Genomic DNA, 26,302 nt, shown 5'->3' with positions numbered 1-26,302 from the left:
TACTCACTTCCATTATCAACTGTAAAATTTAATGCAAAATATGTATTTCATCCTCTCTGCTGTGCTATCATCTTCCATAACTCAATTCCTACTCACTTCAGTTGTACTTTTACTTTGAATGTATTTTAAAAAGGCCATACTAATCCTTTTTATACTTTCTGCTAGCCTTTTCTCATATTCCCTTTAAACCCTGACAATCTCACATTCTAGCTCCCCACTGCACTTTCTATATCCCTCATGATTTTTTTTAATATTGCTTACTTTAGTTTTATCACATACTTTTCCCTTTTAAGTTTAGTTTAGTTTTAATTTCTCTTATTTGTTAGATTCTATCTTTTGGTTTATCCCTTTTCACCTCATAGGAATATATCTTGTGCGCTATTGGATTCATATTTGAAGATAACAATTGCTGCACTAACATCCTGTTGCTAACTTTTCTATCCAGTTAATTTGGGTCAGATCCCTTGTATCTCAATGAACTTTGTTTTTTTCTTGTCTTTGATTCTCTTGGTTCTTTTTCTCTTTTTGCAAATTGAACCTGTGTTGTTTTCACTATTTGTCCTCAGTGCTGAGGAAACGCCAGGGTTGAAATTTACAATCTGAGATTGAGTGACTTGCATTAATGCAGTAAATGTTACTATGTTTCAGAATTACCTTAATTGATTTTAAATGTAGTTTTATGTATGCAAACACAGCAGCTATTCTGTGCACAGCAAGATCACACAAGCCACACAGCTGAAGGACCCGTTAATGGTAATATAAAAGCAAAATACTGCAGATGCTGGAAATCTGAAATAAAAACAAGAAATGCTGGAAATACTCAGCTGGTCTGGCAGCATCTGTGGAGAGAGAAGCAGAGTTAACGTTTCAGGTCGGTGACCCTTCATCAGAACTGGTGATGTTTGTTGATTGAGAAATGTTGGCCAGGACACTGGATCTCCTTTTGAATCATGCCATTTTATCTTTAATGACTGCCTGAACTGGCTAGCTCATCAAATGGGGATTAGTGAAGGGGCAGAATATCATGATGGAAGATGTTGGAATGGAAGTCTGACGTTTTCACGTTAGATCTGGATTTTCCAAGAGGTGGAAAGCATATTGGGAGTGCAGCGCACTCGAAGCGGAAAAAAGGTAATTAAGGCAAAGGGCTTTTTGAATTGTCCAGGAAGTGCAGGCGAACCACGGAGCTTCAGAGCCTTGGCATGTATATGGAGGCAGCAAGCAAGCACGAGGTCAGTGCTGACTTCACTCAGTAGCCATCTGGTGAGCCAGTGTGCCTTTTTTATATTCATTTGTGGGCTTTGGGTATCGCTGAAAAGGCCAGCATTTATTGCCCATCCCTAATTGCCCTTGAGAAGGTGGTGGTGAGCTGCCTTCTTGAAACCACTGCTGTCCATTTGAGGTAGGTACATCTACAGTGCTGTGAGGGAGAGAGTTCCAGGATTTTGTCACAGCGACAGTGAATAAACAGCGATATTGTTCCAAGTCAGGATGGTGTGTGGCTTGGAGGGAAACTTGCAAGTGATGGTATTCCCATGCAACTGTTGCCCTTGTCCATCTAGGTGGTAGAGGTCGCGGGTTTGGGTGGTGCTGTCAAAGGAGCCTTGGTGCATTGCTGCAGTGCATCTTGTAGATGGTACACACTGCTGCCACTGTGCGCGGTGGTGAAGGGACTGAATGTTTGTGGATGGGGTGGCAATCAAGCTAGCTGCTTTGTTCTGGATGGCGTCGAGCTCCTTGAGTGTTGTTGGAGGCAAGTGGAGTGTATTCCATCACACTCCTGACTTGTGTCATAGATGGTGGACAGGCTTTGGGGAGTTACTTGCCACAGGATTCCTAGCCTCTGACCTGCTCTTGTAGCCATAGTATTTATATGGCTACTCCAGTTCAGTTTCTGGTCAATGGTAACCCCGAGGATGTTGATAGTGGGGGATTCAGTGATCATAATGCCATTGAATGTCAAGGGGAGATGGTTAGACACTCTCTTGTTAGGGATGGTCATTGCCTGGCACTTGTATGGCACGAATGTTACTTGCCACTTATCAGCCCAAGCCTGGATATTGTCCAGGTCTTGCTGCATTTCTACACAGACTGCTTCAGTATCTGAGGAGTCGTAAATAGTGCTGAACATTGTGCAATAATCAGCGAACATCCCCACTTCTGATGTTAGGACTGAAGGAAGGTCATTAATGAAGCAGCTGAGGATGGTTGGGCCTAGGATACTACCCTGAGGATCTCCTGCAGTGATGTCCTGGAGCTCAGATGATTGACCTCCAACAACTACAGCCATCTTCCTTTGCGCTAGGTATCACTCCAACCAGCAGAGAGTTTTTCCCTGATTCCCATTGACTCCAGTTTTACTAGGGCTCCTTGATGCCGTACTCGGTCAATTGTTGCCTTGATATCAAGGGCAGTCAGTCTCACCTCGCCTCTGGAGTTCAACTCTTTTGTCCATGTTTGAACCAAGGCTTTAATGAGGCCAGGAGCTGAGTGACCCTGGAAGAACCCAAACTGAGCATCACTCAGGTTATTGCTAAGCACTGTTGACAACACCTTCCAACACTTTACTAATGATTGAGAGTAGGCTAATGGGGCAGTAATTGGCTAGATTGGATTTGTCCTGCTTTTGTGTACAGGACATGCCTGGGCAATTTTCCACATTCCCAAGTAGATGCCAGTGTTGTAGTTGTACTGGGACAGCTTGGCTACGGGCGTGGCTAGTTCTGGAGCACAAGTCTTCAGTACTATTGCCAGAATGTTGTCAGGGCCCATAGCCTTTGCAGTATCCAGTGCCTTCAGTCGTTTCTTGATATCAGAATTGGCTGAAGATTGGCATCTGTGATGCTGGGGACTTCAGGAGCAGATCTTGGCAGGGAGGATGGAGCCACCCAGACATCGGCTATCACTGTCAGGAGTGGAGGCTAAGTTGTCAAAACTGCAGAGGCGTGCCACCAGAGTGCCATCTGGGAATTGCCAATTGTGTGGATTAAGCGGGGATGATGATGGGCTGTGGTGGGGTGATTGGAGGAGGCATCTGGGTAAGAGGCCCTGGAAACTGAGTGTGCCTACCCACCATGGGCATCATACACTAAGTAGGTGGGAGCTCTCATGAGGAGGAGCAACAGAGGGAGACAGCTGCAGCCACAGACATCAGCAATCTCAGGGCCAACTGGTTCGCCAGCCTCAGGTTGGGTACGCAGTGGAAGGGCATAGAGGGGAGCCCCCAGATGCGGAAGGTAGCCGTTCCTTCTCTCTTAAAGGTACTTGTACCTCCTTGCTGACCTGAGTCGTCCAAGGACCAGGCGATGAAGCCAGGCACCTTGTCCCACTCGTGCCCAGCCATTGATGCATAAGGGTCATGGACTCAGTGATGGACTCAGGTCTGCATCTCAAGCATCCACTGAGTGGTCTGCTGGATCTGGATTTCCATGTAGGTTGCCAATCTCCTGATGGAGGAAGCCACACATGTATACAAGACGGAAATGGAAACACTCATGGGCTGGAAGGACTTCTCCACTGTCCAAACCAAGGTCCGCTTACCTTCTGGAAGCTGCACTAAATCTTCACGCACACCACACTGTAGCTGCAGTATCTACCACCTTACTGATGACTCCAGAGGCTCGTCATCAGCAGGGGTCATCAGCGTGTCCGTGGTAAAAATGTTGATGTCCGTGACTGGTAATTTCAGGGATGAGAAATTTCCCATTGGCTTCTTCTTTCCAACCTGTCTAACTTAAAAAAAATCGTAGCCATCAGTTTGACAGCTGCTGTGTGCTTCTCTGAGGAAAGGAGTGTTTGACAACAAAGACCTCAAACCTGGCACCAAACTCATGGTCTACAGGGTTCCTGTTGCATCAGAAACATGGACACATTACAGCAGACATCTCAAAGCACTCGAGAGATATCACCAGCGGTGCCTTCACAGGATCCTGCAAATTCAATGGCAGGACAGGCACTCCAATATCAGTATCTACTCTCAGGCCAACATCCCCAGTATCGAGACACTGGTCATGGCCAGTCAGTTATGTTGGGCGGGCCACATGGTCTGCATGCCTGACTCAAGACTCCCAAAACAAGCTTTCTACTCTGAGCTCCATCACGGCAAGAAACTACCAGGAGGGCAGAGGAAATGCTACAATGATGTCCTTCTAGCCTCCCTGAAAAAATGTGATATCTCCACCGATTCGAGGAAATCTCTTGCCTGAGACCTCCCAAAATAGAGAAGAAGCATCCACGAAATAGAGAAGAAGCATCCAGCCAGTTTGAACAACGCAACATGCCCAGGCAGTGACCAAGAGCAAACAGCAGAAGGAGCGTTCGGAATTTCGAGCATTCCATTTACTCGCCTCACCAAACACCAGCTGCCTCACGTGTGGCAGAGTGTGCAGATCCAGAATTGAACTATTCAGTCACCTAAGGACCCACAACCCTGGAGTGGAAGAAAGTCATCCTCGTTCCTGACTGACTGCTTAAGAGAGAAGAGAAGAGCAGAGAAGTGCTTCCAAACCTCAGACAAGTTTGTGATATCCCAGTGGGTTCCAATTTTTTATTAAAAAGCCTGCCGAAAACCACAAACTTGTGCGAAGTACAGAAGTGCTGTCTCTGTTCTAAACACCTGTCAGCTGTGAAACTGATGGCTGCAATGTTGTTTGAAAAAACAGACCAACCACAAAGCTGCTCTGTGGAGAGTTCCTGCTCTCTGCAATGGGAGAGAGAGAGAAGGGGGCATAGAAAGAGAAGGGGCAGAGAGAGAGAGGGGGCAGAGAGCGCGAGGGGAGAGAGAGCGAAGGGGGCAGAGAGAAAGAAGGGGGCAGAGAGAGAGGGGGCGGGGGGGAGACAGAGAGAGAGGGGGCGAAGAGGGAGAGTGGGCAGAGAAAGAGGGCAGAAAGCGAGAGAGAGAGGAGGACAGAGAGAGAGGGGCAGAGATAGATAGATGGGTGGCACAGAGAGAGAGAGAGAGAGAAAGGGGACAGAGAACACGGAGGAGAGAAAGGGGGGGATGACACAGAGAGGAGGGACAACAGAGAGGGGGGAATGACATGGGGGGAACACAGATAAAGGGACAAAGAGAGGGGGGAGAGAGAGACAGGCAGACAGACAGACAGAGAGAGAGAGAGAAGTGGGGGAGAGAGCGATCAAGATCACTCCTGACAGATGGACATCTATTCAGAATACTCTGCATTGCTATAACAAATGTGCAGGCAAACATTGGCTACTTGTGCAAGCAAAAAAAATGCCAGGTATCTTACTAAATCAGTGTCCAACAAAGTGACCAGAGAGTAAGTCAATAAATTAGTCTTCTCATTTAAAGCTTCTTCACAAAAATGCACCTTTGTTGTTGATTTGATTTATGGTAAGATACATTTTTAATGCCTTTATCTTTCTGAAATTGGCTCACCAACCCCCTATGTTAAGACAAAAATTGTAATGTGCCCCCCCGCCCCCCCCCCCAGCATGGAAATGTTGGACACCCCTGCTCCAAGCCTTTAACCTTGTGTTTTAAAATAACTTAGCAGCATATGTAATTACAAAAGTAATTCGCATTGGCATTGCATACTATTTTGCTTGCCAGCTAGCTAATACAGTTGTGCTGTTCTCCATTGATGTTTGTATGCTTAGCTACTTTATTTATAGGGAGAAATGTGTTTGAAATTTGACTGTGTTTTGAAGGCATGAGAATAGCTATACATTTTATATACAATTAATCACCCCCCATGTCGGTGGCTGAGTCAATAATTTTGTCAAATGTTCGTGGTGCAACATGCCAATGCCTATCCCTGGTCATCAGCCTGAGGTTCAACATCAGCCTGGCCTCCCACATTCGTCTAAGTGTCAATGGTCTCAGCTGTTACAGCCTCTGTCAGCTGCTCAGGTGGTGTCTCCCCAGGTTGTTACCCCGAATCTAAACGCAAATTGATACCCATCGATGTGAGAGTATCTGCACTGGTGGAGGGGATCGGGAATGGTGTGATGGTGCATCCTCTGAGGGCCCCTCCTCCTGCTCAGAGGTAGGTGGCTGTCCCTGGTCACTGCAGCACTCTGCTTTTACTGATGACCCGTGTAAGAGAAAGGATAGATTAAAGGATTCTGCACTTTCCATCATGTCCTTCCAACTGCTCCTACATTGAGATCCATGTGTCCAGTGGAGGACCCAGGAGCACTATGCCTTGTGCTCGCCAAAGGCTTCCATGTGCCCATCCATGAGGCTACTCACTCTCCTGTGACTGCACCACTGTCGCACCATCTGTGATGGTGCAGCTGCCATGCTGCCCTGCCAATTCCAATGCCATCTCCTCCATTGGTGTCAAGATAATTAAGAAGGGGACCCCACTGCCAGTCTGGGCTCTTTCCTTCGCATTTAGAGCTGTCTTGTTCTGAAGACACAAAGATGAACAATGTTAGTTGCCCAGCAAAGACAAGTACACGCCTAAGCTGGTGGCAGCCTAGCACACCAATGCCTCCTGAAGGCAGCCACTCTGGAGAGACCTTGCTACAGTCAATACTGACTGACGAGTGCCCGTTGACCAAGATGCAGCCATGCCTCTGACAGCATATGCTGCTGTCTGACCCCTGTCGCCACAGTATGGCTGGGCATTCCCTCTTCACCAACCTCACCCTCACACATGTTGTCACATGTAAGCCTGAAGGGAAGCAAAGTGTGGATTGCTCACCTTGGCTGAACGGATAAGGTTATTCAACTGTGTGCAGCACTGCAGCCAGATTATGCGGATGACCCCATGGCTGCTGACCTCCTCTTGAGCTCTGTCCAGGTTTATCCACCAGGCGGGCTGTTCTCCTCCTATCATTACTGTGGAAGATGACCTCCTGCCTTTCCCAAGTAACCTGGAGGAGAGTCTGTAGGGAGACATCACTGAACCATGGGGCCTGCCAGGAACTTCCTTCTGCCATGTCTTCAGATGCCTTCTTCCTCAGGCCTTCAGTGTGGTTAATATCGATGGCAGAATGTTGTTCATAGCGGCAGAGTTCTTCAATGTGGCAGGGTTGATCAAAGCAGCATGACATTCAAAGAGTGCTTGCAGTCCTTTAAGTATGGCGCCAGCACCTTCAGTGGTGTCACTTGATGCCGTGTCTGCTGCCTCACTGCCTGCCTCTGCTCCCTGACTGGTCATCCCCCTCACATCCTCCCCCCCCCCTCCATCCTGCCAGCAGTTAATTGGACCACTGCCTCAAGATTGCTTCCTCCTGGTCGTTCACCTCGCAAGCCTAATCCAGCCAAATCTGACTGAAAGCTACCTGTTAATAGCTGATCAGATTGTCAAATGAAAATCCACCAATGTTTTAAATAGTTTTTAGTCCATTCCTGCAATTAGTCTCCCTGCTTCAATGTGGAAGCAGGTATACTGCAGGAAATTGGCATGTCTAATTTAATTATTGCTGGTGAAATCATTCCTCTGGGTCAGACAAGAATGTTGTGCTCCCTCTCACATCTAATGTTGTTGAACTAAACTGTTCTTTGTCTTTTTCTCTCTTCCACATATAATATTTTAACAAGCAGTCCGGCTTATTCATTACTAGAGCCTGCCAGACATACCAGGGCATTTTGTTTATTAAAAAAAGCTATCTGCCTTCAGATCGTCCTATTGGAATGTTTTGGAACAGAATAAAGGCAGTTGGGAGTTCACAGCTTTCACAAATGAGTTTCATAGAGAGAAATTGATTCAGTAAAAATCTAAGAAGCTATCAACCTCCTAATTTTGACAAATCAGACTACCCGCCACTACACCCCCCACCACCTGCCCCCCACCCCCCTGCCTCCCCCCAAACAACCCTGTTACAAGGTAAATCATGCAGCCAGGTTTGTACAGCTGTAAATAACTGTGAATCTTTAAGGTAAGCCAGGTAACATATCCCAAGTAAAAAAAAAAAATCTCCCAATGTCTGTTGCATCACAAGCTGCTTGAAGCTTCAGCCTTTCTCTGTTCACCTTTGACTTTAAATTGGAGGGCACAGCGTAGGTGGATTTGTATGAGTAAAAGCAAAATACTGCAGATGCTGGAAATCTAAAATAGAAATAAGAAATGCTGGAACTACTCAGCAGGTCAGGCAGCATCTGTGGAGAGAGAAACAGAGTTAATGTTTCAGGTCAGTGACTCTTCTTCAGAACTGACAAATATTAGAAATGTAAAAGGTTTTAAGCAAGTAAAGCGGGAGGTGGGGCAAGAGATAACAAAAGAGGTGTTGATAGGACAAGGTCACAGAGAATAACTGACCAGAAGGTCGTGGAACAAAGGCAAATGGTATGTTAATGGTGTGCTGAAAGACAAAGTGTTAGTGCAGAGAGGGTGTGAATTGTCTGTAAAGCACAAAGCACTCCAAGCACAACATTAAAATTTCAAAAAAAAACAGTAACAGTAGGTAGGCACAGTAGAAACAAACTAACCAGACTAAAAAACTAAAATAAAATAACTAAAGAAAAAAGAAAAAAAAGCTAAACATAAAAAGGTGGGGGGCCTGTCATGCTCTGAAATTATTGAACTCAATGTTCAGTCCGGCAGGCTGTAGTGTGCCTAATTGGTAAATAAGATGCTGTTCCTCAAGCTTGCGTTGATGTTCGCTGGAACACTGCAGCAATCCCAGGACAGAAATGTGAGGATGAGAGCGGGGGTGGGGGGGAGGGGGGTGGTGTTGAAATGGCAAGCAACCAGAAGCTCAGGGTCATGCTTATGGACTGAGTGGAGGTGTTCCGCAAAGCGGTCACCCAGTCTGCGTTTGGTTCCCCCAACGTAGAGGAGACCACATTATGAGCAGTGAATATAGTATACTAAATTGAAAGAAGTACAAGTAAATCACTGCTTCACCTGAAAGGAGTGTTTGGGGCCTTGGATGGTGAGGAAAGAGGAGGTAAAAGGGCAGGTGTTACGCCTCCTGCGATTGTAGCACACCATTAACATACCATTTGCCTTTGTTCCACGACCTTCTGGTCAGTTGTTCTCTGTGACCTTGTCCTATCAACACCTTCTCTTTTGTTATCTCTTGCCCCTGCTTTACTTGCTTAAAACCTTTTACATTTCTAATATTTGTCAGTTCTGAAGAAGGGTCACTGACCTGAAACGTTAACTCTGCTTCTCTCTCCACAGATGCTACCAGGCCTGCTGAGTATTTCTAACATTTCTTCGATTTGTATGAAGTTGTCCTTTTTTCACAGGGGAGACGAGTGGCCCTTTTGGTGTGGGTTGCTGTCTTTGCTAATCTGTAGTTGGGACATATTGCTGGCCTGCTTTCCTCTCCTGGATGATGGTTTAGGTGTTGGGAGGCAGGGAAGTGAGCATGGGGTCGAGGCTGATTGCTGTTTCTCCAGATGTGGGCAAAGCCTGAACATTATTCATTTGGATTGTCTCACCATATTGATTCAGAGTTTTGTATTGAACAGGTAACTAGTTCAGTTGTGATGAAATATAGATCTGTGGGTAATGTGTTTAGCATGTAATGAAGCAACATTCACAATAGAGATCAATTACACTGTTGCACAGACTTTTTAAAATTACTCAGACTATTACTAATAAATATTTTTGTAATATTTTAAGCAAGCGAGAGTTCTGCTCCAAACTACTTACACCAAGGCCATTATCAGAACTTTTATGAAAGAAAAATTCTCATCTGATTTTCCTCCAAGTTTTTCTTCTGTTCACTACTGTCCTGAAGTTAGTTCCAAGCAAACCAGAAGCATCGTGTATCTCAACCAAATGGCAGCCTAGTCATTGTCTCGTGGCCGGCCATTTTACCATGGACAGAAACAGGACTGAGCCTCTTCCTTGCACTTTGAACAGAGATCACTGAAGAGTGATGAGTGTAAACTGTTGCTGATTTTTTTTCACCTTTTAAACCAGGGGCATGAAAACCTAAAGCATTTGCAACCATCTTCATTCAAAAGTGTCGAGTGGATGATCTCTCTCAGCATCCTGCTGAGATCCCCAACATCACAGAAGCAAGTCTTCAGCCAATTTGATTCACTTCACGTGATATCAAGAAATGGCTGAGGGCACTGGATGCAGCAAACGCTCTGGGTTCCGACAACATCTCAATTGTAGTGCTGAAGACTTTTGCCCCAGAACTAGCTCTGCCTCTAGCCAAGCTGTTTCAGTACAGCTACAACATCTACCTGAAAATGTGGGAAATTGCCCAGGTATGTCCTATTTACAAAAAGCAGGACAAGTACAATCTGGTCAGTTATCACCCCATTAGTCTATCCTCAATCATCAGCAAAGTAATAGAAGGCACCATCAACAGTGTTGTCAAGTGGCACTTACTCAAAAATAACCTGTTCCCTGATGTCCAATTTGGGTTCCGCAAGGACCACTTGGTTCCAGACCTCTTGGTCCAAACACCGACAGAAGAGCTGAATTCCAGAGGTGAGGTGAGAGTGACTGCCCTGACATCAAGGCAGCATTTGGTTGAGTGTGGCATGAAGGAACCTTAGTAAAATTGAAGTCAATGGAAATCAAGGGGAAAACTCTCCACTGGCTGGAGTTATACCTAGCATAAAGGAAGATGGATGTGGTTTTGGAGGCCAATCACCTCAGCCCAAAGTATTGCTGCAGGAGTTCCTCACGGCAGTATCCAAGGTCCAACATCTGCAGATCCTTCATCAATGATCTTCCCTCCATCATATGATCAGAAGCAGGGACTTTCACTGATGATTGCACAGTGATCAATTCCATTCGCAACTTCTCAAAGTCCGCAGGCAGCAAGATCTGGACAGCACTCATATTTGGTCTGATAATTGGCAAGAACCATTCGCACCACACAAGTGGCAGGTAATGACCATCTCCAAAAAGAGAGTGTCTAACCATCTCCCCTTGATATTTAATAGCATTACCACCACTGATAACCCCACTATAAATATCCTGGGAGTCACATTGACTAGAAACTTAACTGGACTAGCTGCATAAATACTACAGCAAAAGAAGGTGATTAGCAACTGGGTATTCAATGGTGAGTAATTCATTTCCTGACTTCCAAAAGACTTTTCTTCATGTACTGTCAGGAATGTGATGGAATAATCTTCACTTGCCCAGATGAGCGCAGCTCCAACAGCACTTAAGAAGCTCAACACGATCCAGGACAAAGCAGCCCATTTGAATGGTACCCCATCCACCAACCTAAACCTTCACTTCTCCACTATGGGTGCACAGTGGCAGCAGTGTGTTCCATGTACAAGATACACTGCAGCAACCTACCAAGGCTTCTTTGACAGCATCTTTTAAACCCATGATCTCTACCACCCAGAATAAAAGGGCAGTAGGCGCATGGGAATACCATGACTGTCAAGTTCCCCTCCAAGACATTGACTTGAAAATATATCACCATTCCTTCAATGTTGCTACTTCCAAGTCCTGGAACTCCCGACTTAACAGCACTATAGAAATACCATCACCATGTGCACTGCAGCGATTCAAGAAGGTGGTTCACTACCATCTTCTCCAGGGCAATTGGGGGTGGGCATTAAATGCAGGCCCTGTTGGCAAGGCCCACATCTTCATGAAAGAATAGATACAAGGAAATAGGAAGAGATGGTCTCTAATTCACATGAGAAATGGAAATCTACCTATTCCCTGTATTGACAAACCATTTTGCCTCTCTTTGTAATGCACCATCAATGTGCAGATAGTGAATCAAAACATTGCTTCCTGACAACTTATAGATAGTCGCATCAGGGGAATTAGGAGTTTGAAAATAATTTAGAATGTGAGAATAGTGTAAATAAGTGACTTCTGCAACTGGTTTACAGGAGTTTAACTTTAATAGGACTTCAGTGCATTTCAGAAATAAATAAATCAGGGGTTTTGATAGATTAAATAAAGAGAATCTGTTTTCTGTGGCTGATAAATCAGTAACCAGAGGACACAAATATACGATAAATGCCAAAATTACCAGAGGAGAAAAGAGGTGGAAATCTTTATGCAGCGAGTTGTTATGATTGGGAATGCACTGAAAGGATGGTGGAGGTACAATCTGTGGAAGCATTCAAAAGGGAATTGGATAGATACTTGCAAAGAAAAGAAAGATACAGGGATATGTGAAAGAGCAGGGGATTGGGATTAATTAGATAGCTTTTTCTAAAGTGTTGACACAGGCATGATGGGCCAAATGGCCTCCTGCTGTGCTGTAATATTTATATGCTCCTAGTACAAGTTGGCTCCCTGAATTTATTTGTACCCTGCTAAAATCAAAATTAGCATACTGATGATTTTTTCTCTCTCAAATGATATTCATAAGTACAACTGGGAATTCTCTCAGGGGTTCTCTTGTTTGGCCGACACAATGTCAGCACTTCTGCTGATCATCCAGCAAAGTGATGACACTGAGTGATGACACTGATAGGAGAGCCCGTAAGGGATTTTCTGAGTATCTTATATCTCAGATGTTTTGCACCAAAAACATATTCATAATACGCCATAATTTTCTGTCAAAATAATGGTGAGGCTAATGGTGCTTGCTGTTATTTATGTGAAAATAGTGCAGCAACTTCACATGAGGGATAGATTCACGATTCAATGCAACATTCCAACAGTTGCTCTCCAAGTTGCATCATTCCACCGTTAGCTTTGTGAAAACGGCATCTCTCTGTCTACCCCTCAAATTAAATGCATTGAATAACATGAAGTTGCTGTGTTCCTGCAGTAGATATAAACTAAACCAGGGTCTTTCCCAATGTTCCCTTTAAAATTTAGTGCTGTATGTAGCTCTTTTTTTAAGTGTGTGGTTTCTTGCAAATTTTTTTGTGCGGCCGTACACTCTTTTTATTTACCCCAGAACAAGCCCTGTGCAGTACCTTTCAGGCTTAGTGCACCTGCACAGCTCACTGGGAACATTGGTCCATTTCAGTATAAGTACCCTTTTAACAAAGTGCTAAATGTTAATTACTGCAGGTCTACCTCTCTGGCACTGAAAATTGACTTACAAGTGTTGAGTCTCATTCATTTCGGTTTTAATTGTTTGAGATTTTAAAAACAAAATTTTCAATTACTGAAGATTGCGACGTGTAAGTCAACCTGGCGTATAAGTTCCAAAGAAGGGTCACTGACCCGAAACGTTAACTCTGCTTCTCTTTCCACAGATGCTGCCAGACCTGCTGAGTGATTCCAGCATTTCTTGTTTTTGTATAAGATGACCCTGTTTTTCTGGCCCCAAAAGTCATGTTTTTGCATATGCTCAGCATATAAGTTGACCCCCCTTTTCAGTCATGACATGCGATACTCAATTTTTTGCCCCACGAATGCAGGTTTTACTTACCTTATAACTGGGCGCAAGGATCAAGCAGTCGATACGGGCTGTGTTGCAAAGATGCAGGAGTTTAGGAGTTTAAGACACACCCACATAGAGCAAACCCCATGTGGAGAACGACGAAGGGAAACGGGTCCTCCAGCAAAATTAATGAAGTATGAGGCTGGTTTCAAGCTAAATGTCGAAACATTTTCTAACTCGTCAAATAACTGTGCAACAGTGATGGAATTTAATGCTAGTGAAAAACTGGTGTGAGAATGGAAGAAGGAATCCATCCTGAAGAAGATCCCCAAGACCAAATGTGCCATGAGAACATGCATCGGAATGGGTGCTCGAAAATTGTCAGAATGGTTACATCGTCACATGTATACACTTAACTGGGCCAAATCAAACCCTGAGTCCAGCAAAGAGTTCAGAGCAACAGCCAGTTGGTGTAGCCACTTTATGGAATGAAAATGTCTAGTGTTGTAGCAGAAGACCAAGACTGCTCAGAGATGACCAAAATACCTCTATGCCAAAATTGCCAGTTTCCAGTGATCCATTATCGGACAGCGGCAAAAACAGTATCCATTATATCATGTTGGCAACATGGATGAAACACCCATGAATTTCAATATGCCCAGCAACCAAACTGTGGAGTGAAAAGGTTCGGAAACCGTTCTTGTGAAAACTACTGGACATGGTACCAGCCTGCATGGCCGGCGGAATGAAATTAAAGCCTGCGGTAATTTACAAATGTAAAACCATGCCGAATATCAAGTTCCTTGCAGGAATTTTTGTGCATGTCCATGACAATGGTCGGATGGACGAGGATGGAGTGAAGTTATGGATCGGTAATGTGTGGGATAGGTGTCCTGGTGGCCTACATAAAGAGTGCAGCATATTAGTGTGGGACATGTTCAGATCCCACATAACCGATGAGATCAAGAGGTGCCTGTGAAGAAATAACGCCCGCATTGCAGTTAGACCTGGGGGTCTAACATTCATATTTCAGCCTTTGGATGTGTGCCTCATCAAGCCATTCCAGGATCATGTTTGTGCTGAATGAAATAGGTGGATGGTTGACGGAGAAAAAAACCTTCACAAAGAATGGAAATATGCACGCTGCCCGCTTGATATTTTGTGTAGTGTCATTATCAAATCATGGCATGCTATTTGTGCCCAAATTGTCATCAGATTGTTCAAAAAATGCAGGATATCCTATTCAATAGATGAAGAGGAAGATGATTTGTTGTGGAGGGATGATTATGAAACTGAAAGCGTCACATCTGATCCAGAATGGAATCCTTACGGTAATGCCATAGTCAAAGTGACTCAGAGTGAAGTTGATGAACTCTGCATCGGATGCCGAAGGCAATGAATTTGGTGGGTTTTAAAATGCTTTGATTGTGGTTAAAAGTATCTTTGTAGAATTAATTTATTCATTAAACCATGCCACATTAATTTAATATGAATTACCGGTGTTTTTTTCACATTTCAAAATGACGACCATTCACACACACACCCACACCAGTGGATCATATTTTATGCTTGGCATATAAGGCGACCCCATTTTTGGAACAATATTTGGAGGCTTCAAAGGTCAACGTTTACACTGCGATCTACGGTAATTAACTTTTCCCCTCTTTTTTTCTCTCTCTTAATCCAAACTTACTTTCCCTCCCTTTTTCTTTCTATACCTGATTTGATATTGAATTCACCCATTCTAATTTATACTTCCTTCTCAGTCCTTGTGCTTTTAATTTCACAATTGTTCAGTCTGATTCTTTAAGGAGATACGCAATTGCTTGCCCCAGGTGCCTGTTTCCCTCACTGTGATGTTACCAGCTCAGACTTTCAGCAACTTGCCACGCAAAAAATGTAATACCTAAATGAGTTAGGGCGAGTTTAAATAACGGCAAGTGCTAATAGATTCCTTGCTACCGCAAATTAAGAACCAAAATATCTGCAAAGCAAGCTGAGTACATCTAGAGTGAAGGCAGTCAGCAGGGGGCATTTGCAAAGAGTTTGATTTCCTCCCTTGAGGCATTGTTGGTTTCATTATTCAGGATTATTTTACTAAACTATCAGATTCAAGTAGATTATACTACCCTGCATATAGCACCAGTTTTCAGTTGAAAATTTTGAGCTCGAAAAGGTTATCTGTCTCGAGCGTAAACAGTAATTTTGCCATAATCTATAACAATAACCTTTTACCAAGATTTAAACGTGTGACTGTACATTTAATTGTGTTGATGAATGTCATAAAATGGCAAGGGTTGCCAACACAAATTGTTGAGGCTTGCATGAAGGTGACTTTCAAAATGCTAATCTGCAGAACTCACTGTTAAAGTGGCAAATATTTTCAGTTACTGGGAGACAGATATCAGTTGAATGCTGCAACTAATAGTGCACAGGGTGATAGTTATGCTTGCATCCATTAATTAATGCCTAGTTTTTTTGTAGATGCAGTTGCCTGTTTTACATTTAAGGTACATGATCTGCTGAATTTTCCTGACACCGTGGAGATGGGTTTGGAGGTGGGGAGGCCAGGAAAGCTAGTGGGAATGCCCGTTGGCATGGCTCCCTGACGCTGTCCCTCCTCTGGGTGACTTTCCCAGGGGCAGGCAGGCAGGCAAGTTAAAAACCTCATGCAGCTATCTCATGGAAGATAAAAGGCACTTATTGGATGTAACTGTAACGCTGACAGAACTTTCCCGGCGTTGGATGGGCCCCTCACTGAGTCCAGAGCACAGCAACTGCATAAAGGCAGCCTCCCTGTGGCAGATCAGAGGGCTATCTGAGCCTCCTGTTAAATCCCAATGATGGAGCCATAAGGCTGAAACAGCCACAGCCGGGGCCACAATCATTCCTGTGGAGGAGCTGCAACTCCACACAGCTGGCCCTAACACTTCTGGGCCTTCTTTTTGTCAACATGTTCAGCAAACATCTGAGCCCCCATGCTCACCGACCTCCATCAGTCACACCCACCTCTCCTGGTGGGGCTGCCATCCATCCAGTGCTGCAGGCCCACTCATTGGGCTTCCTGTATCACGATCCTGCTCACCATCCTTAATTGGACGCTGAATCTGGAGATGACAAATTTGGAGGCCGCCTGACATAAAGTTGCTCCACTGTGTGCGCTGTGGCCATGCGTGGGAGCAGGAACTGCATATGCTGCCGATGCCCACGGGAAAATTCAGCCCTATGTGTATGCCATGTATATAGTGGATGCCACCTTTAAGTTTGCTGATATGAAATGTCATGCTCATTACAGCGATGAGTGATGACCTGGTGCTTATAAATTATTTAGAATCATAGAATGGTTGCAGTGCAGAAGACCCACGAGCCTTTTCCCCATGCCCTGCAATTTTTTTCCCTTCAGATGGTCATCCAATTTACTTTTGAAAGCCTTGATTGAATCTGCTTCCACCAACCTTTCAGGCAGTGCATTCCAGATTGTAACCACTCGCTGCGTAATAAGTTTTTCCGCATGCCGCCTTTGGTACTTTTGCCAGTCGCTTTAAATCTGTGTCCTGTGGTTCTCAACCCTTCTGTCAATGGAAACAGTTACTTGTGACATCTCCGATTGGCAGGGAAGTGTTTGCAAGGTTATTTTCTGGCTGGGAAACTTTGATGACACAAAGTACAGTTTTCTGATGCTAAAGCTCTAGGGTGAGTAATTACCTCAACAAGCAGACTGTAAAGTTTCAATGGCTAAGAATTTGTTTTTCCACCTGTGTTGATGGGCAAGGAATGAGGGAAGTGAAGCATAGATCCCTTTATTGCTATGCCACCATTCCTCACGTTAAATTAGTATTAAAAGATTTATAATGAAAAAATAAACTTTCAAAAACTATACAGCAGATCTGTTAGCATCTGTAGAGTGAAAAGACCTGGTAACATTTTTCATATACCCTGGCAATAAAAATTCGGCTACTCTAGCTGTGCAAAGCTTCTGTTATCTGGAGGGAAGGTTGGGGTGGTGTAGCATTTGGGCTAAACCTCAAATGGATGGGCATATTATAATGTTATGCAATTTGGGTGAATAAGTCCTTAGAAACATTGCATTTTTGGCACTCAATTTTGCTGAGAAGGCAGAGACATTTACATTTTAAAATGCTGGTGGTTACCTGCTGCAATGATCGATGACAGTATGAAAATTTGGCCTTGTGAAAAAATTGTCTTTTTTTTGTTTGATTTATAATTTTTTTCAATCTGCCATCACTGTGCTGTGACCATGTCCCATGGTGGGTTTCTTGTGATTGATGCCAAGCTAAGTTATTAATGGAGTGGGCACCCATCCAACTCATTAAAACGACTCAATCCTCGAAAGTGCGACGGATGTTCTGCCCTGCCTTCCCCCAAATCCACTCCCAAAAGACCTACTGAGGAATGTTGGGTCTCCTTCAGCAGATTTTTTTGGGGTTTTTGGATCATTTTTCTTCCGTGCTGATTTTTCTACTTTACCCACTCCATCCGCCACCCACTCAAGAGACGACAGTTAGAAGCCGAGGTTTGACCTTACAAAGCTTAGTGCGCATGGGTAAGAAGATCTTGATCGAGCTTGTGTGTCACATTGTCAAATTCAAGAATGGAAAATGGATTGTGGGAAAACAAAGTGGCTCTACTGCAAAACAAAATGTTCAATGTTTATGGTCAAACCAGAGGGAAAAGATTGATTATGGTGGCCAACAGGAGGATTGTCAATAGTGGAAGAAGAATGTCGGATGAATATGATAGTGTATGTCACCGAGTATACCATAATTCAATTTTATGCAAAAGGATATTTTTTTTTGCTCATGATGAATGATTGACTGGCCTTGTGGACTGTTGTGAAGATTGGCTGTACATAAATATTTATATAGCATTTCCAGAACACATGGCAGCAATGCAAAAGTTTTTTATATTTATTCATGGGATGTGAGCTTCGCTGGCAAGGCCAGCATTTATTGCCTATCTCTAAATTCCTTGAGAAGGTGGTGGTGAGCCATCTTCTTGAACCGCTGCAGTCCATGTGGTGTAGGTACACCCAGAGTGCTATTAGGGAGGGAGTTCCAGGATTTTGACCCAGCGACAATTAAAGAACAGTGATATAGTTTCAAGTCAGGTTGATATGTGACTTGGAGTGTATCTTGGAGGTGGTGATGTTCGTATCTGCCTGCTGCCCTTGTCCTTTTAGGCGGTAGACATTGTAGGTTTGGGAAATGTTGTTGAAGGAGCCTTGTCAAGTTGCTGCAGTGCATCTTGTAGGTGATACACACTGCTGGAACTGTGCACCAGTGTTGGAGGGAGGGCCAATCAAGTGGGCTGCTTTGTCCTGGATGGTGTTGAGCATCTTGAGTGTTGTTGAAGGTACACTCATTCAAGCAATTGGCGAGTATTCCATCGTACTCCTGACTTTGCCTTGTAAACGGTGGACAGAAGTTAAAGAGACTGGAGGTGCGTTACACGTTACAGACTTCCCAGGGTCTGACCTGCTCTTGTAGCCACAGTATTTAAATGATTGGTTCATTTTAGTTTCTGGTCAATGGTGACTCCAGGATGCTGATAATGGGGGTTTCAGCGATCATAATGCTGTTGAATGCTAAGGGAGGTAGTTGGATTCTCTCTTATTGTAGGTGGTCATTGCCTGGCATTTGTGTGACACAAATGCTACTTGCCACTTATTAGCCCAAGCGTGAATGTTGTCCAGGTCTTCCTGCAAAAGGGAATGGCTGCTTCAGTCTCTGAGGAGATATGGATAGAACTGCAATCAAAAGCAAACATTCCCACTTCTGAGTCATTGATGCAGCAGCTGAAGATGGTTGGGCCAAGGATACTGTCCTGAGGTACTCCTGCAGTGATGTCCTGGGGCTGAGATACTTGACTTGTAACAAGCACAACCATCTTCCTCTGGCTTCTTGAGCCACACTCAGTCAAAGCTGCCTTGATGTCAAGGGCACTCACTCTCACCTCACCTCTAGAAGTCAGCTCTTTTTTCCATGTCTGGACGAAGGTTATAATGAGGTCTGGAGCTGAATGGACCTCGCAGAACCCAAACTGAGCATCTGTGAGCAGGTTGTTGCTGAACAAGTGCCACTTGATTGCATTGTCTACAAAACTGGCCATCACTTTGCTGATGATCAGGAGTAGACTGATGGGGTGGTGATTGGCTGTGTTGGATTTGTCCTGCTTTTTGTGGATAGGATACACCTGGACAATTTTCCACATTGTCGGAGATGCCAGTGTTGTGGCTTTGCTGTAACAGCTTGGCTAGGGGCACAGCTAGTTTTGGAGCCTAAGTCTTCCATATTACTACTAGAATGTTGTCAGGGCTCATAGCCTTTGCTGTATCCAATGTCTTCAGCCATTTTTTGATATCATGTGGAGCAAATCGAATTGAGTGAAGACTGGCATCTATGATGGTGAGGATCTCAGGAGAAGGCCAAGATAGATCACCGTACTTCTGGCTGAAGTTGGTTGCAAATGCTTCATTCAACCTTGTCTTTTGAACCCACCTGCTGGGCTCCCCGATCATTGAGGGTAGGAATGTTCATGGAGCCTCCTCTTCCAGTTAGTTGTTTAATTGCCCACAACTATTCCCAACTGGATGTGGCAGGTCTGGAGACCTTTGATCTGATCTGTTGGTTATGGGATCACTTAGCTGTGTGTCATGCCCAGTAAAGACATATCATATTCCTAACTTTTAAGATACAAACTTTATTCAATGTGGACCCCTTGAAGTTGACTTTTCCTTTAAAAAAAGTGACAATGTTTTGCACAGATGGCCGCCGAAGGTCAGATGGCCTGGGCTGTGTATTCAAAAACTGCTTCACTGTCTCCAAAGGACAAAATGATACATTCCAGACTAAGAGGTGTTAAATACACCCATCCTGAAACTATCAAGAGACATTGCTGAATTGAATGAATTCTTCTGAGTCAAAGAAGGTGTGAAGTAGCCACATCATTACAGAATGGAACCCATCCAAACGTCAATAGATAACCATGGTTTACACATCCTGGCCCATTGTGTGGTCACACCAGGGGAGAAGGCCATGTGTCCGCCAACAGAAATACCTATGTGATGGATTTTGACCTTAAAAGGTAGACTTCTGTAGAGAGAGAGAGGGGAGATCACAACAACATCTCAGAAAGCAGACCAGCCAGTGGATTTGGAAAGAAGCCCAGCCAGGCAAGGAAAGAGCCCTGCTGCTAATTCTACACTTCAATTTGCTGCAGCAGAGAACTGAAAGTGACTACCACCTCCAGTTTGAAGTCTTAACCACCAGAAAATCTACAATACCTCAACAAGTTCAAGACCAGCAACACCCAGGCCTGCACCTTAAAAGGAGACTGTCCTGAGAAAAGTAAACAGGTTTACTGTAAACCACAAACACCGACCACACTTTGAACTGCATCCTATACATCCTATCTTTTTGCTCCATCTATCTATTCTTGTGTGACAGAGAGAGAGAGAGAGAGAGAGAGAGAGTGTGTGTGTGTGTGTGTGTAAGTGAACGCGTGCGTGGGTGAGGTTGCGACCATTTTGAGAAAGGTGTAAAAATAAATAGGTTTTCCCATTGGTTAATAAAAAAACAGTCATTTGTCTATTTATTTAACCCTAAAAACACTTGGGGAATAACTCAGCATTTTACCAAAATACAATTGTGGTCAGTTGGGAGGTGAACAGTGGGAACTATCCACACCCTTTACCACCTGTCAATACCATATGTATAAAGCATGCTGCTTCTGCTGTCTAGCATGCATAGAGTCCTAGTTTCTAGTTTCACCAGGTTGACACCTCATTTTTAGGCATGTCTGCTGCTGCTCCGGGCATGCTCACATGAAACCAGGATTGGTCCTCTGGCTTGATGGTAATAATAGTGAGACATATGCCAGGCCATGAGGTTACAAATTGCCTGCAGCATCTCATGGATGCTCAGTTTTGAGCTGCTAGATCTTTTCTGAATCTATCCCATTTATCACACAGCATGATTTCCTCAGTATGAAGAACAGATTTTGTCTCCACAAGGACTGTGTGTTGGTCACTCCTACCAATACTACCATGGACTGATGCATCTGCGATAGGTAATTTGGTGAGGATGAGGTCAAGTAGGTTTTTCCCTCATGTAGAGTCTCTCATCACCTGTTGCAAGCCCAATCTGGCAGATATATCCTTCAGGACTCAGCCAGTTCATTCAGTAGTGGTGCTACCGAGCCATTCTTTATGATGGACATTGAAGCCTCCCCACCCAGAGTACATTCTATCTCTTTGAGAATGGTTTTCAACATGGAGGAGCACTGATTCATCAGTTGAGGGAAGGTGCTAGGTGGTAATCAGCAGGAGTCTGTATGACCTGATGCCATGAAATTTTGTGAGGTCCATAGTCAATGATGAGCACTCCCAGGGTCACTCCCTCCCGACTATATACCATTGTGCCGCAACTTCTGGTGGGTCCATCCAGCTGGTGGGTATTGGAAATACCCAGGGATGGTGATGGAGGAGCCTGGAACTTTGGCTGAAAGGTGTGATACTGTGAGTAAGACTATGTTGAGCTTTAGTTTGACTAATCTGTTTGACAGCTCTCCCACTTTTGGCACAAGTCCCCAGATGTTTGTGAGGAGGACTTTGCAGGGTCGATTGGGCTGGGTGTGCCTTTGTAATATCTGGTGTCTTGGTCGATGAGGCATTCTGTCCTGGTTTATTCTTCAATTTTTTTCCTGTAGCGGTTTGATACAACTGAGTGGCTTGCTAGGCCACTTCAGAGGACAGTTGCGAGTCAAACACATTGCTGTGGGTCTGGAGTGACATGCAGGTCACACCAGTAAGGGTGACAGATTTCCTCCCCTGATGGACATCAATGAACCAGATGGGTTTTTACGACAATCCGGTAGTGTCATGATCACCATTGCTATGACTAGCTTTTTATTCCAGATTTATTTAATTAATTGAATTTAAGTTTCCCAGGTGTCGTGAAAGGATTTGAACTCATATCTTCAGTGCATTAATCCAGGTGTCTGGATTACTAGTCTAGTAGCATAGCCATTATGCTACTGTTCCTGACTTTAACAGTGTACTACATTTTCAGTGTCCTCTCTAAATCGTTCATTGTACAGATAAGCATTCGTGAATACTGATCATATTTGAGTATACTTGTAAGGTAGCATTTTATTTTTGTCAGTTTCTAACCTGATCATTTCAGTGACAAGCTATATTATATACTATTAGACTGATGATTACTTAAGTACCGTTAGTTTTTAAAAGAAAATCTTACAAAGGTGATGATTTCTAGGGAGCAATTACTGATTGGAAGTTTTAAAAGTGCTGATCAACTTTGTTAATCTGGGCAAAGTTTACATGATTAATGCAGTTCTTAAAACTATTGAAATAAATTATTGTTGTATCAGGAAGGTTCAGAGTGATTAATGGTAGGTAGCCAAGATTAGTTTATTCATCTTGACAGGCTGTTAAACCAGGTTCTGGATTCTAAAATACAGAAACAATAGCATCTCTCATGGACAAAATACCATTTACTCACCAAAGCTAGTGACAAAATTAGATAAACACAATTATAAAAAAGAGCACCTTTCAGTTCCTCCAATAAAGCAATTCTCTTAAATTCACTTATGTCTACATCTCAGTCTATTGCTGTCAATTCCGATTCTGTTTTGACAAGATAATTATTAACAAAAAGCTTTTCTGCAAAAAGTTGAGCAGTTGTTACTGCATATATTATTCAGTTATAAAATGTTTAGCCACTATCTGTAAGATTGTACTCCAAATAACCAATTTATGTCCAAGTCAAATCGATTACCCATTAGCAATCGTGCACTTTTAACCTAATGTAATTATATGATACAGACAACTTACAAATGACGTTGGCCACTCAGGTTATCTGCCCTCAAACTGGATGGTAAAGGATACCCATTGCAGTTACCGATCTTTGACAAACTTGTAAAACTTGTCCTTTAATCCAATTCCCAGCAAAAAAGACCAGTTAATGACTGTTTCTAATATGGTCATTGAAACATAATGAATTTTAAGTATTTTTACGATATCGTCACTGACAGATTTTAAAACTACAAATGCAGCATGGATTTTGTTAAGTTTGTTTAGACAGTTCATCATAGATTAAGGTTTATTAAAGCTATCCGTTACATTGTATTTACTAGCTATTGTATATAGGTTAGCAGCATCCTTTTTTGCCAGTATTGCTCAGCCCAACTACACTGTACTCTTGCATTCATGAAGAAGTTACAGTGCTGACTTCTGGAGGCTCCTTGAATTTTCTTACCTCTTTTCCCCTCAATGCAAGTTCTAGAACAATATGATTCCAAATGGATAGCAGCAGAATTGTGACATTTATATAGAACAGGGTTGTCCAACATATGGCCCGCAGGCCAGGATCTAGCCTGCCAAAGGTTTCCATCTGGCCTGCTGATGTAAACTGCACCGGTCTGTTCCTCAAACTCGCCAAGGGTCAGCAACATGTCCGCACATGGACACCAGTGTCCGTCATAAAGAATTTTGAGGTCCATGACTGGTCATTTCAGAGATGAGAAATTTCCCATTTGCTTCTTCTTCCAGACAGCTTTTTAAAAAAGCACAATGTCAGTTTCACAGCTGACAGGTGCTGGGAGCAGGAACAGCAGTTTCCAAATTTCGGACAGATTTGAGGTTTTCCGGGGGCTCTAGCTTTTTTTTAAAAAGCCTGCCGGAAAACAACTACTGCCCTCCTTCATCTGATAATTCAGTGCTCCTCCATGTTGATCACCACTTGGAATAAGTGTTGAGGATAGTAACAGCATAGAATGTACTCTGGTTGGGAGACTTCAATGTCCATCACCAATAAGTGGCTCAGGAGCACCTCTACTGTTCAAGTTCTGAAGGGCATAGCTGCCAGACTGGGTCTGCAATAGGTGGTGAGAGAACCGACATGAGGGAAAAATCTACTTGACCTTTTCCTCACCAATCTACCTTTTGAAAATGCATCTATCCATGACAATAGTGGTAGGAGTGACCACTGCACAGTCCTTGTGGAGATGAAGTCCTGTCTTCACACTGAGGGCATCCTTCATTGTTTTGTGTGGTCCTGCCATCATGTTCAATGGGCTGGATTCAGAACAGAATCTGGGCACCCATGAGGCACTGTAGGCTGTCAGCAGTGGCAGAATTGTATTCCACCACAATCAGTAACTTCATGGCCCGGCATATCCTTCACTGTTCCATTACCATCAAGCCAGGGGACCAACGCTGGTTCAGTGAGGAGTGTGAAGAAACATGCCCAGAGCAGCACCAAGCATACCTATAAATGAGGTGCCAACCTGGTGAGTGAGAAGTGCCAAGTGGATGATCAATCTCTGCCTCCTCCTGAGATCCCCACCATCACAGAAGCCAGTCTTCAGCTAATTCAATTCACTCCACACGATATCAAGAAACAATTAAGTGCACTGGTTACAGCTGAGGCTATGGGCCTGACAACATCCTGACTGTACTGCTAAAGACTTGTGCTCCAGACCTAGATATGCTTCTAGCCAACTTGTTCCAGGACAACACTGGCATCTATCTGACAAAGTGAAAAATTGCCCAGGTATTTCCTGTCCACAAAAAGCAAGACAAATCCCATCCGGCCAATTACTGCCTCATCAGTCTCCTCTCAATCATCAGCAAAGTGATGGAAGGTGACGTTGACAGTGCTATCAAGTGGCACTTTTTCACCAATAACCTGCTCACCAATGCTCAGTTTGGATTCCGCCAGGACCACTTTTGACTTCAGACCACATTACAGCCTTGGTCCAAACATGAAAAGAAGAGCTGAATTCCAGAGGTGAGGAGAGTGTGACTGCCCTTGACATCAAGGCAGCATTTGACTGTGTGTGGCATCAAGAACCCCTGATAAAACTCATTGTCAAAGAGAATTGGAGGAAAACTCTCCACTGGTTGGAGTCATACCTAGCACAGAGGAAGATGGTTGTTGGAGGCCAATCTATCAGTCCTAGGACATCGCTGCAGGAGTTCCTCAGAGTAGTGTCCACGGCCCAACCATTTTCAGCTACTTCATCAATGACCTTCCCTCTATCATAAGGTTGGAAGTGAGGATGTTGCTGATGATTGCACAGTGTTCAGTTCCATTCACAATTCCTCATGTAATGAAGCAATCTGTGCCCACATGCAGCAAGACCTGAACAACATTGATGCTTAGGCTGATAAGTGCAAGTAACATTCGCTTCACACAAGTGCCAAGCGATGACCATCTCAAATAAGAGAGTATCTAACCATCTTCCCTTGGTATTCAACGGCATTACCATCGCTGAATCCTCCAGCATCAACATACGAGGGGTCACCATTGATGAGAAACCTAATTAAAGCAGCCACATAAGTACTGTGACAAAAACGGTCGTCCGCGGCTGGGTATTCTGTGGTGAGTAACTCCTGACTCCCCAAAGCCTTTCCACCTCGATAAATCAGGAGTGTGATGGAATACTCGCCACTGGCCTGGATGATTGCAGCTCCAACAACACTCGAGGCTCAACACCATTCAGGACAAAGCAGCTGGCTTGATGGTCACCACATCCACCACCTTAAATATTATTCCCTCCACCACTGGCACACTATGGCTTCATCTACAAGATGCATTCCAGCAACTAGCCAAGGCTTCTTCAACAATGCCTTCTAAACCTGCGACCTCATCTGCCTGGAAGGACAAGGCAGCAGAAACATGGGAACACCACCACCTGCAAGTTCCCCTCTAAGCCACACACCATCCTGACTTGGAAATATATTGTGGTTCCTTCAGCTTTGCTGGGTCAAAATCCTAGAACTCCTTCCCTAACAGCACTGTAGGTGTACCTACACCACACATACTGCAGCAGTTCATGAAGGTGCCTCACTACCACATTCCTGAGGGCAATTAGGGATGGACAATAAATGCCGATCTTGCCAGTGAAGGCCACATCCTATGAAAAAACACCTGCCCTATGTGTCCCAATGAGCAGCTTTAACATCTCGGCTTTATGCTATGGTAAAGATCCGTTAACTGCCTAAATTGGCAGCTACAATATCAAAACTGACTCGATTCTCACAAGCACCTGCACT

General features: G+C 44.0%; 1 protein-coding gene across 1 annotated transcript in view; it reads left to right on the top strand.

Moving 5' to 3' along the window:
• Positions 1-26,302, top strand: part of clstn2a (calsyntenin 2a) — a 540,968-nt gene that overhangs the window by 168,828 nt on the left and 345,838 nt on the right. The window lies entirely within an intron of this gene.

This window comes from Heterodontus francisci, chromosome 11 (assembly GCF_036365525.1).
Source record: "Heterodontus francisci isolate sHetFra1 chromosome 11, sHetFra1.hap1, whole genome shotgun sequence".
Lineage (NCBI taxonomy): Eukaryota > Metazoa > Chordata > Chondrichthyes > Heterodontiformes > Heterodontidae > Heterodontus > Heterodontus francisci.
The sequence above is the reverse complement of the archived record's forward strand: the minus strand, read 5'-3'. Positions and strand labels throughout refer to the sequence as shown.